At 40.0% G+C, this 8428-nt stretch overlaps 1 non-coding gene across 1 annotated transcript; it reads right to left on the reverse strand.

Annotated features, from left to right (window-relative positions):
• Positions 1–219: 219 nt before the first annotated feature.
• Positions 220–323, reverse strand: LOC112760021 (small nucleolar RNA R71). The gene has a single exon (XR_003180480.1). It is a non-coding gene; the product is annotated as a small nucleolar RNA R71 (small nucleolar RNA).
• Between the last annotated feature and the right edge of the window lie 8105 nt (positions 324–8428).

The raw sequence follows: 8428 nt of genomic DNA on the forward strand, positions 1-8428 counted from the left end.
GAAGACCCAAACCAACATCTCACAAAATTCCTGAGAATTTGTGACACTGTGAAGTCCAATGGAGTCCAGGAAGATGCCTATAAACTGCTTTTGTTCCCATTTTCACTTAGGGACAAAGCAGCTAAGTGGCTGGAATCATTCCCAAGGGGGAGTCTAACAACATGGGATGAGGTGGAAAGCAAGTTTCTGGCACGTTTCTACCCTCCACAAAAGGTCAATAGGCTTCGATCTGAGGTTCAGACTTTTAGACAACAAGATGGTGAAACTCTCTACGAGGCATGGGAGAGATTCAAGGACTTGACAAGGAAATGCCCACCAAACATGTTCCATGATTGGGTGCAACTGCACATCTTCTATGATGGGCTCTCTTATGAATCAAGGAAGGCTGTAGACCATTCATCAGGAGGTTCATTGAACAGGAAAAAGACTCTGGAAGAAGCCATTGAAGTGATCGAGACAGTGGCTGAGAATGAGTACTACTATGCATCAGAAAGGCACAACACTAAGGGAGTCATGGAGCTGAACCATGTTGATACAATTCTAGCCCAAAACAAGGTGTTTGCCAAGCAACTAGCAGAGCTTACCAGGCAATTAGAAACAAAGCAAGTGGCTGCAATACACACACAAGATCAAGAGGAAGTAGGCATTGAAGGAGGTGATTGGGATGAGGTTAACTATGTGGGAAACCAACAAAGGCAATCATATGATCCACATTCCAACACTTACAACCCAGGCTGGAGAAACCACCCAAACTTTGGGTGGGGAAACCAACAAACCCAACCACAAAACCACAAACCTTACAACCACAACCAACATAACAATTCCACATACCAAAACTCCAACCAAAGATCATACCAAGCCACACAAAACACTTACCCCCAACCATCATATCATGGCCAAAATAATCAACATACCCAACCTAATCCGAACCAACAATTTCAAGATCAATTAAACCGGATAGAAGGAATGCTTGCAACCATGAGCCAAGACATAATTGAATTGAAAGCTTTTAAGGAAGAAGTAAATTCTAACTTGCAAAACCAAGGAGCTGCCATCCAGAAGCTAGAAAATCAAATTTTGTATTTGACTAAGTAAGCCCCTGGGACAAGCGGTTCTCATGCTGCCAAGGCTATTGCAAGGGAGGAATGTAAGGCCATAACCCTCAGAAGTGGAAAGAATCTAAAGGAGATTTCAAGGGAAACCACAGAGGATGAAGCAAAGGAAAATGTGAAAGACAAAGAACAAGGACAATCTGTTACACCGTTTGCAACAAAAGAAAAAGAAAAAGAGGTCTTGAAGCCTTACACACCTAAAGCACCTTATCCTCAACGTTTGATGAAAAGTGAAAAGGATGGCCAATTCTCCAGGTTCTTGGAGATTTTCAAGAAGCTTCAAATCAACATTCCCTTTGCTGAGGCAATAGAGCAAATGCCACTCTATGCAAAATTCTTAAAAGAATTAATGACCAAGAAGAGAAGCTGGAGAAATGAGGAAACTGTGTTGTTAACTGAAGAATGCAGTGCCATCATTCAGCACAAATTGCCTCAGAAATTGAAGGACCCAGGCAGTTTCCAAATCCCCTGCATCATAGGAGAAGTCATGGTGGAGAAGGCCTTGTGTGACTTAGGGGCCAGCATCAATTTGATGTCGCTAACAATGATGAGAAGAATGAAGATTGAGGAAGCCAAACCAACAAGAATGGCCCTCCAATTGGCAGATCGAACTTTTAAATTCCCTCATGGGATAGTTGAGGATTTGTTGGTGAAAGTGGGAGAATTTATATTTCCTGCTGATTTTGTAGTGTTAGATATGGAGGAAGAAGCCAAAGCTTCAATAATTCTGGGAAGACCCTTCCTAGCTACTGCTGGAGCCATCATAGATGTACAAAAGGGTGAACTCACTCTTAGACTACATGATGAGAAATTGGTGTTTAATGTATTCAAGGCAATGAGCTATCCATCAGAATCACTAAGGGAATGCATGAGGGTTGATGTAGTGGACATTGCAGTACAAGAAACTTTTGAGGAAACAATAAAGGAAGTGGCAGAGGAGGAGTTCACCAAGGATATTGAAGTTAGTGATATCAAGGGTGCTGACACAACCATGCTAAGCATGCCAGAGAAAGTGAAAGAAGAAAAGGAAGCACCAAAACCTGAGCTCAAAGCATTGCCCCCTAATCTCAAGTATGCATACTTGGGTAGTGATGAGAGTCACCCTGTTATCATTAGCTCGGCCTTGAGCCAAGAACAGGAAGAAGAATTGATCAAGGTGCTGCAAACTCATCAAGATGCCATTGGATGGACCCTAGCTGATTTGAAGGGGATAAGTTCATCCATATGCATGCATAAAATCTTGTTAGAAGAAGATGCTAGACCCTCCATTCAAGCTCAGAGAAGATTGAATCCCGTCATGAAAGAAGTGGTACAAAAGGAAGTCAGGAAGTTATGGCAGGCAGGGGTAATCTACCCCATTTCTGATAGCCCATGGGTTAGTCCCATCCATGTAGTTCCCAAGAAAGGTGGCATAACTGTGGTGCCAAATGAGAAGAACGAACTCATACCCACAAGAACCGTTACTGGGTGGAGGATGTGCATAGACTACAGGAAGCTCAATGAAGCCACCAGAAAAGATCATTTCCCACTCCCATTCATGGATCAGATGCTTGAAAGGCTTGCCGGACATGCTTACTATTGCTTCTTGGATGGATATTCGGGCTACAACCAAATAGTAGTTGATCCTAGTGATCAAGAGAAAACATCATTTGTTTGTCCATATGGAGTTTTTGCTTATAGACGCATGCCCTTTGGATTGTGCAATGCACCTGCCACTTTCCAAAGATGCATGCTGTCCATCTTTTCGGACATGATTGAAAAATTTATTGAGGTCTTCATGGACGATTTTTCTGTGTTTGGGGATTCTTTTCCCAGCTGCCTACACCACCTTGCCTTGGTGCTTAAGAGGTGCCAAGAGACTAACCTAGTATTAAACTGGGAAAAGTGTCATTTCATGGTCACAGAAGGAATAGTCCTTGGCCACAAAATCTCTAATAGAGGCATGGAGGTGGACAGAGCTAAGGTGGAAATCATTGAAAAACTACCTCCACCAAGTAATGTCAAGGCAGTTAGGAGCTTTTTGGGACACGCTGGTTTTTACAGAAGGTTTATTAGAGACTTTTCTAAAATAGCCAAACCTTTGAGTAACTTGCTTGTCTCTGATACACCCTTTGTATTTGATAAAAATTGCATGCTAGCCTATGAACTTTTGAAGCAAAAACTGTCCTCTGCACCTATCATTGCCCCACCTGATTGGAACTTACCTTTTGAACTGATGTGTGATGCATCAGACCTTGCTATTGGGGCAGTGTTAGGACAAAGGAAAGACAATTTGGTACATGTGATTTATTATGCCAGTAAAGTCTTGAATGCTAACCAAAGGAATTACACAACCACTGAAAAAGAACTCTTGGCAATAGTCTTTGCATTTGAAAAATTTAGATCTTATCTCATTGGATCTAAAGTCATTGTCTTCACTGATCATTCAGCTTTAAAATATTTGCTTGCTAAACAAGAATCTAAACCGAGACTTATTAGATGGGTTCTTTTGTTGCAGGAATTTGACATTGAAATCAAAGACAAGAAGGGTGTAGAAAACAAGGTGGCAGATCATTTATCAAGGATACCATGTGAAGAAGGAAGCACACAAAGCACACATGTAAATGAGTGCTTTCCTGATGAACAACTCATGATAATTCACAAAGCACCCTGGTTTGCAGACATAGCAAACTTCAAGGCCACTGGGAGTTTACCTTTGGAATTTAACAAACATCAAAGGAAGAAATTGGTCAATGATGCCAAATACTTCATCTGGGACGAACCATACTTGTTCAAAAAATGTTCCGATGGCATACTCAGAAGATGCATATCCGAGGAAGAAGGAAGGGAAGTTTTATGGGACTGCCATGGCTCCACTTATGGAGGGCACTTTGCAGGAGAAAGAACAGCAGCTAAGGTGTTGCAGTGTGGTTTTTATTGGCCTACTATCTTCAAAGATGCAAAAGAATTAGTGAAGCACTGCCATGAATGCCAGAAAGCTGGGAACCTGCCAAGAAGAAATGAAATGCCACAACAATTCATTCTGGAACTTGAATTGTTTGATGTATGGGGGATAGATTTCATGGGACCCTTTCCCTCCTCATACTCAAATAATTACATTCTTGTGGCAGTAGACTATGTCTCTAAATGGGTTGAAGCAATAGCAACTCCAACCAATGATAATAAGGTAGTCATGAACTTCCTCAGAAAACACATTTTTTGCCGTTTTGGGGTTCCAAGAGCAATCATCAGTGATGGAGGAAGCCACTTTTGCAACAAACCATTAGAGGCATTGCTCCTAAATATGGAGTCAAACACAGGGTAGCCACACCATACCATCCACAGACAAGTGGGCAAGCCGAAATATCTAACAGAGAACTCAAAAGAATCCTGGAAAAAACTGTGGGAACTTCGAGAAAGGACTGGTCGATTAAGCTAGATGATGCTCTTTGGGCATATAGGACAGCTTTCAAAACACCAATTGGAATGTCTCCTTACCAACTAGTATATGGAAAAGCTTGCCATCTGCCACTGGAGTTGGAGCACAAGGCATACTGGGCCTTGAAACTTCTGAACTTGGACAACAAAGCCGCTGGAGAAAGAAGGATGTTGCAAATTCAAGAGTTGGAAGAATTCAGAGCGGAAGCTTATGAGAATGCCAAAATTTACAAAGAAAGAGCAAAGAAGAAGCATGACAGCAACATAGTCCCAAGGAAATTTGAAGAAGGGCAAAAAGTATTGCTCTACAATTCTAGGCTGAAGCTATTTCCAGGGAAGCTAAAATCAAGGTGGTCTGGACCATTCCTTGTCACCAAGGTCTCCAATTATGGACAAGTAGAAATCATGGAAGAAAAGTCACAACGAACCTTCATTGTTAACGGTCAAAGACTCAAACATTACTTGGGAGATGTGGAGGAGAAGGACAAAGTTAAATATCACCTCAACTGAGGAAGCTGACCGTCAAGCTAATGACGTTAAAGAAGCGCTTGTTGGGAGGCAACCCAACCTGAGGTAATACCTTGTTGCTGTTTCTTTTATTTGTTTCAATAAAAAGGGTAAAGTAGTTTCTGTGCATTGCAAAGAATTAAGTTTGGTGTTTCACACCAAACAATGAATTCATGGATCAATAAGTCAAAGGGGAATGTGTGACTCTAAGTTTGGTGTTCCACCATAAAGATCAACTGAACACAACAACCTTTGAATTATATGAAAGGAACAACTATTCTAAGCAGTCACAGAAATGCTTAAAACCTTAGTAGCAACATCATTCCAAGATAACTCAAGGATTCAAAGAACAGAGAGAAGTAAGTGGGAGACTAAGTTTGGTGTTCACACACCAATCTAAGAATCCGATACTTACCCATACATAGTTGAGCTGACCACTCAAGTGCTTGAAAAGCAAGCAACTTCATTACTCTTTGCAGGAAAGGAAACAAGAACCTTAAAGCATGAAGCAACATTTAGGAAGAAGAAGGAGAAATCAAATTGTTTCCTGACAACAAAGAGAAAACAAGGAATTTCACAAGGTGGTATTGTTCCTTGCTAATTCTTTAAAAAGGGCAAACAAAAGCATGCGTGTTCTGGTTTAAACTGTAAATGTTGAATCTTTCTGGAATGTGTAGTTTTTTTAGTATGTGTGTTTGTTAATTGCTTTGAATAAAGTGAATGCCTAGATGTTTGGATATAACTTCACCTTCTTAAACAAGTGCGTGCCATGCTTGTTCTGTTTCCACAAAAATAAAAGAAAAGTTTGAACAAAAGTAACTTGGCTAAATTAGTGACAAATCAAGTAGAATTAAGTGGTGGTATGCATGCTTGATTGTTTAGTCAGATCACTAAAATTAGAGTGTAGAATTATCATTTTTTTTATGTAGAAAGTGAACATTGTCTATGGATCTTGATGAATAAATGTCTTTGGCCATGAAAAAAAAGAAAGAAAAAGAAAAAGAAAAAGCCACGGAAAAAGGCAACCAAAAAGCAAAAAAAAAATTGAGAAAATAAGCTAGGTACCAATGGTTTGAACTTCTGAGACAAATGCCTGTGGTGTTTATGTATTAAGGATATGCTTGGATGAATAGGTTCTGAGGAGTGTTTCAACACTTGGTAACTTGGGTTAACTAACCCGGGATTATCAACCAAAAGTCCATTATCAAGAGCAACCTAAATACAAAACATTTAGTCACACAAAGAGGTGCTGGGCACCAATGTTTCAAGAAGAAATGTGAACTAAAATGCCTAAGGTGGATATGTGTAGTGCACTGATAAGAAAAAGAAAATGCCAAAGGCTTGTGCAACACATGACACTAAGCAAACAAGGAGCAAAAGAAGCTCTAAGAAAAGAGAAGAAAACAAAGAAGAGAAAAGTGCCAAAGACATAAGAATAACAAGAGGCCATAGCAATTTTTTGATGGATGCAATGAAAAAGTGATAATCCTACCTGATAAGTATGAAAAGTGATGCTGCAACTTTCTGCATAAAACCCTTCTGATGAACTTCAAATGCTTGCTAATATAGCCAATGTAATTGCTTTCTGTTTCATACTTTCTTCTCAAATAACTCAGGACTTGCTTAGGGACAAGCAAGTATTAAGTTTGGTGTTGTGATGCCAAGGCATCATAGGCTAGTTTCACTAGCATTTTTCTGTTAGTTTTAGTTGTTTGATGCATTTTCTTGAGCTTAAAGTAACCAAAAATGGTTAAATGAAGAACAAAGTAATGAACCATCCAAACAATATGATTTTGATGCAAATTCCATGAGTTTTAGTTATATTACTTAAATGCTATGAATGAAGATTTCTCATGAATTTTGCAAGACTTTGATGCAATTGTTTGGATGATTTCAGGGAAGAAGAGGCTAAGCAAGGAAGCAACAAAATCAATAAGGAAGCTTGAATATCACATGTGGAGTTTAAGTTCCAGTTTAAGCCTAAACTGAGCTTAAACGCCAAAATCATGAAGGATAAGAAATGCTGGGATTGAAGTTTAACCTCCAGTTTGACCTCAACTGGAGGTTAAACGCCAGAATGAAAAGCCTCACTTAAGGAGCATTCCACGTTTAACTCAGTTTGACCTCAAACTGGAGGTTAAACGCCAGAATGAGTATGCCACCAGGGAGGAGTTCCACGTTTAACCTCCAGTTGACCTCAAATTGGAGGTTAAACGCCAGAACAGGAAGAGTACCAGGGAGCCATTCCACGTTTAAGCTCCAGTTTGACTCAAACTGGAGCTTAAACGTGTTCGATAGCTTTTCTACTCCAGGGTTGTCTCTCCATCTCCACGTTTAACCTCCAGTTTGACCTCAAACTGGAGTTAAACGTGTTCGACACCTCCAGGGCCACCATTCCAAGCTTCCACGTTTAACCTCCAGTTTGACCTCAACTGGAGGTTAAACGTGTTCGACCTCCAGTATGCCTCCACCTTTTCCACATTTAACCTCCAGTTTGACCTCAAACTGGAGGTTAAACGTGTTCGACCTCCAGGGCTGCCTTTCCTATCTCCACGTTTAAGCTTCAGTTTAACCTTAAACTGAAGCTTAAACGTGTTCGACTACATGACTCTCCAGGGCTACCTTCTTCCATTTCCACGTTTAAGCTTCAGTTTAACCTTAACTGAAGCTTAAACGTGCTTCTACAAAAGGGCCTCACTGGAAGTGTCTGGCGTTTAAGCTGCAGTTTAAGCTTAAACTACAACTTAAACGCCACTCTTGGAAAGGTTTCTGGGCCAAAAATATTGTGATTTAAGTTAGTCTTTGAGCACAAATATTAACTTAAACTTACTTTGGTATGAAACCCATTGAATATCATGGTTTATGGATTGGGCCTGAAGGATTGATGAGTTTGAAATCTCAATTTATTGAGTCATGTGTCATTATTTGATTATCACTAAGTTGGCTCAATAAATGTTACAGGATTTGGATCAACAACCTCATCAAGGTTATGGATCATAAACCCAAGGCAAAAGGAAAGCAAGGAGAGGCCTCAAAGCCCAAGAAGCACAACTGAAGCTCAATATAGAAAGTGTATAAATAGGATAGAAGTTAAGTTAGAGAGGACTTTTTTACTTCACTTTTAGCTAGTTTTCCTTTTCTTTGTAATTGAATTCAAGCTATGATTCACTAACCCCTTTCATTGGGTTAGGGAGCTCTATTGTAATTCAATGAATCAATAATAGTTTATCTTCTTCTTCAATCTTTTCTCTTGAATTTTGTTAGAAGCTTCTCGATCTAATTCCATTGAGTAGTTGTCTTGGGAAAGAAACTACTCATACTTGGAATCCTTCGGAGCCTTGGGAAAGGAATGGAGGATTCATGCTAGAGAAGCTTTCTCACAGTGGATTGGA

Source organism: Arachis hypogaea, chromosome 16, assembly GCF_003086295.3.
Source record: "Arachis hypogaea cultivar Tifrunner chromosome 16, arahy.Tifrunner.gnm2.J5K5, whole genome shotgun sequence".
In the NCBI taxonomy this organism is placed as follows: domain Eukaryota; kingdom Viridiplantae; phylum Streptophyta; class Magnoliopsida; order Fabales; family Fabaceae; genus Arachis; species Arachis hypogaea.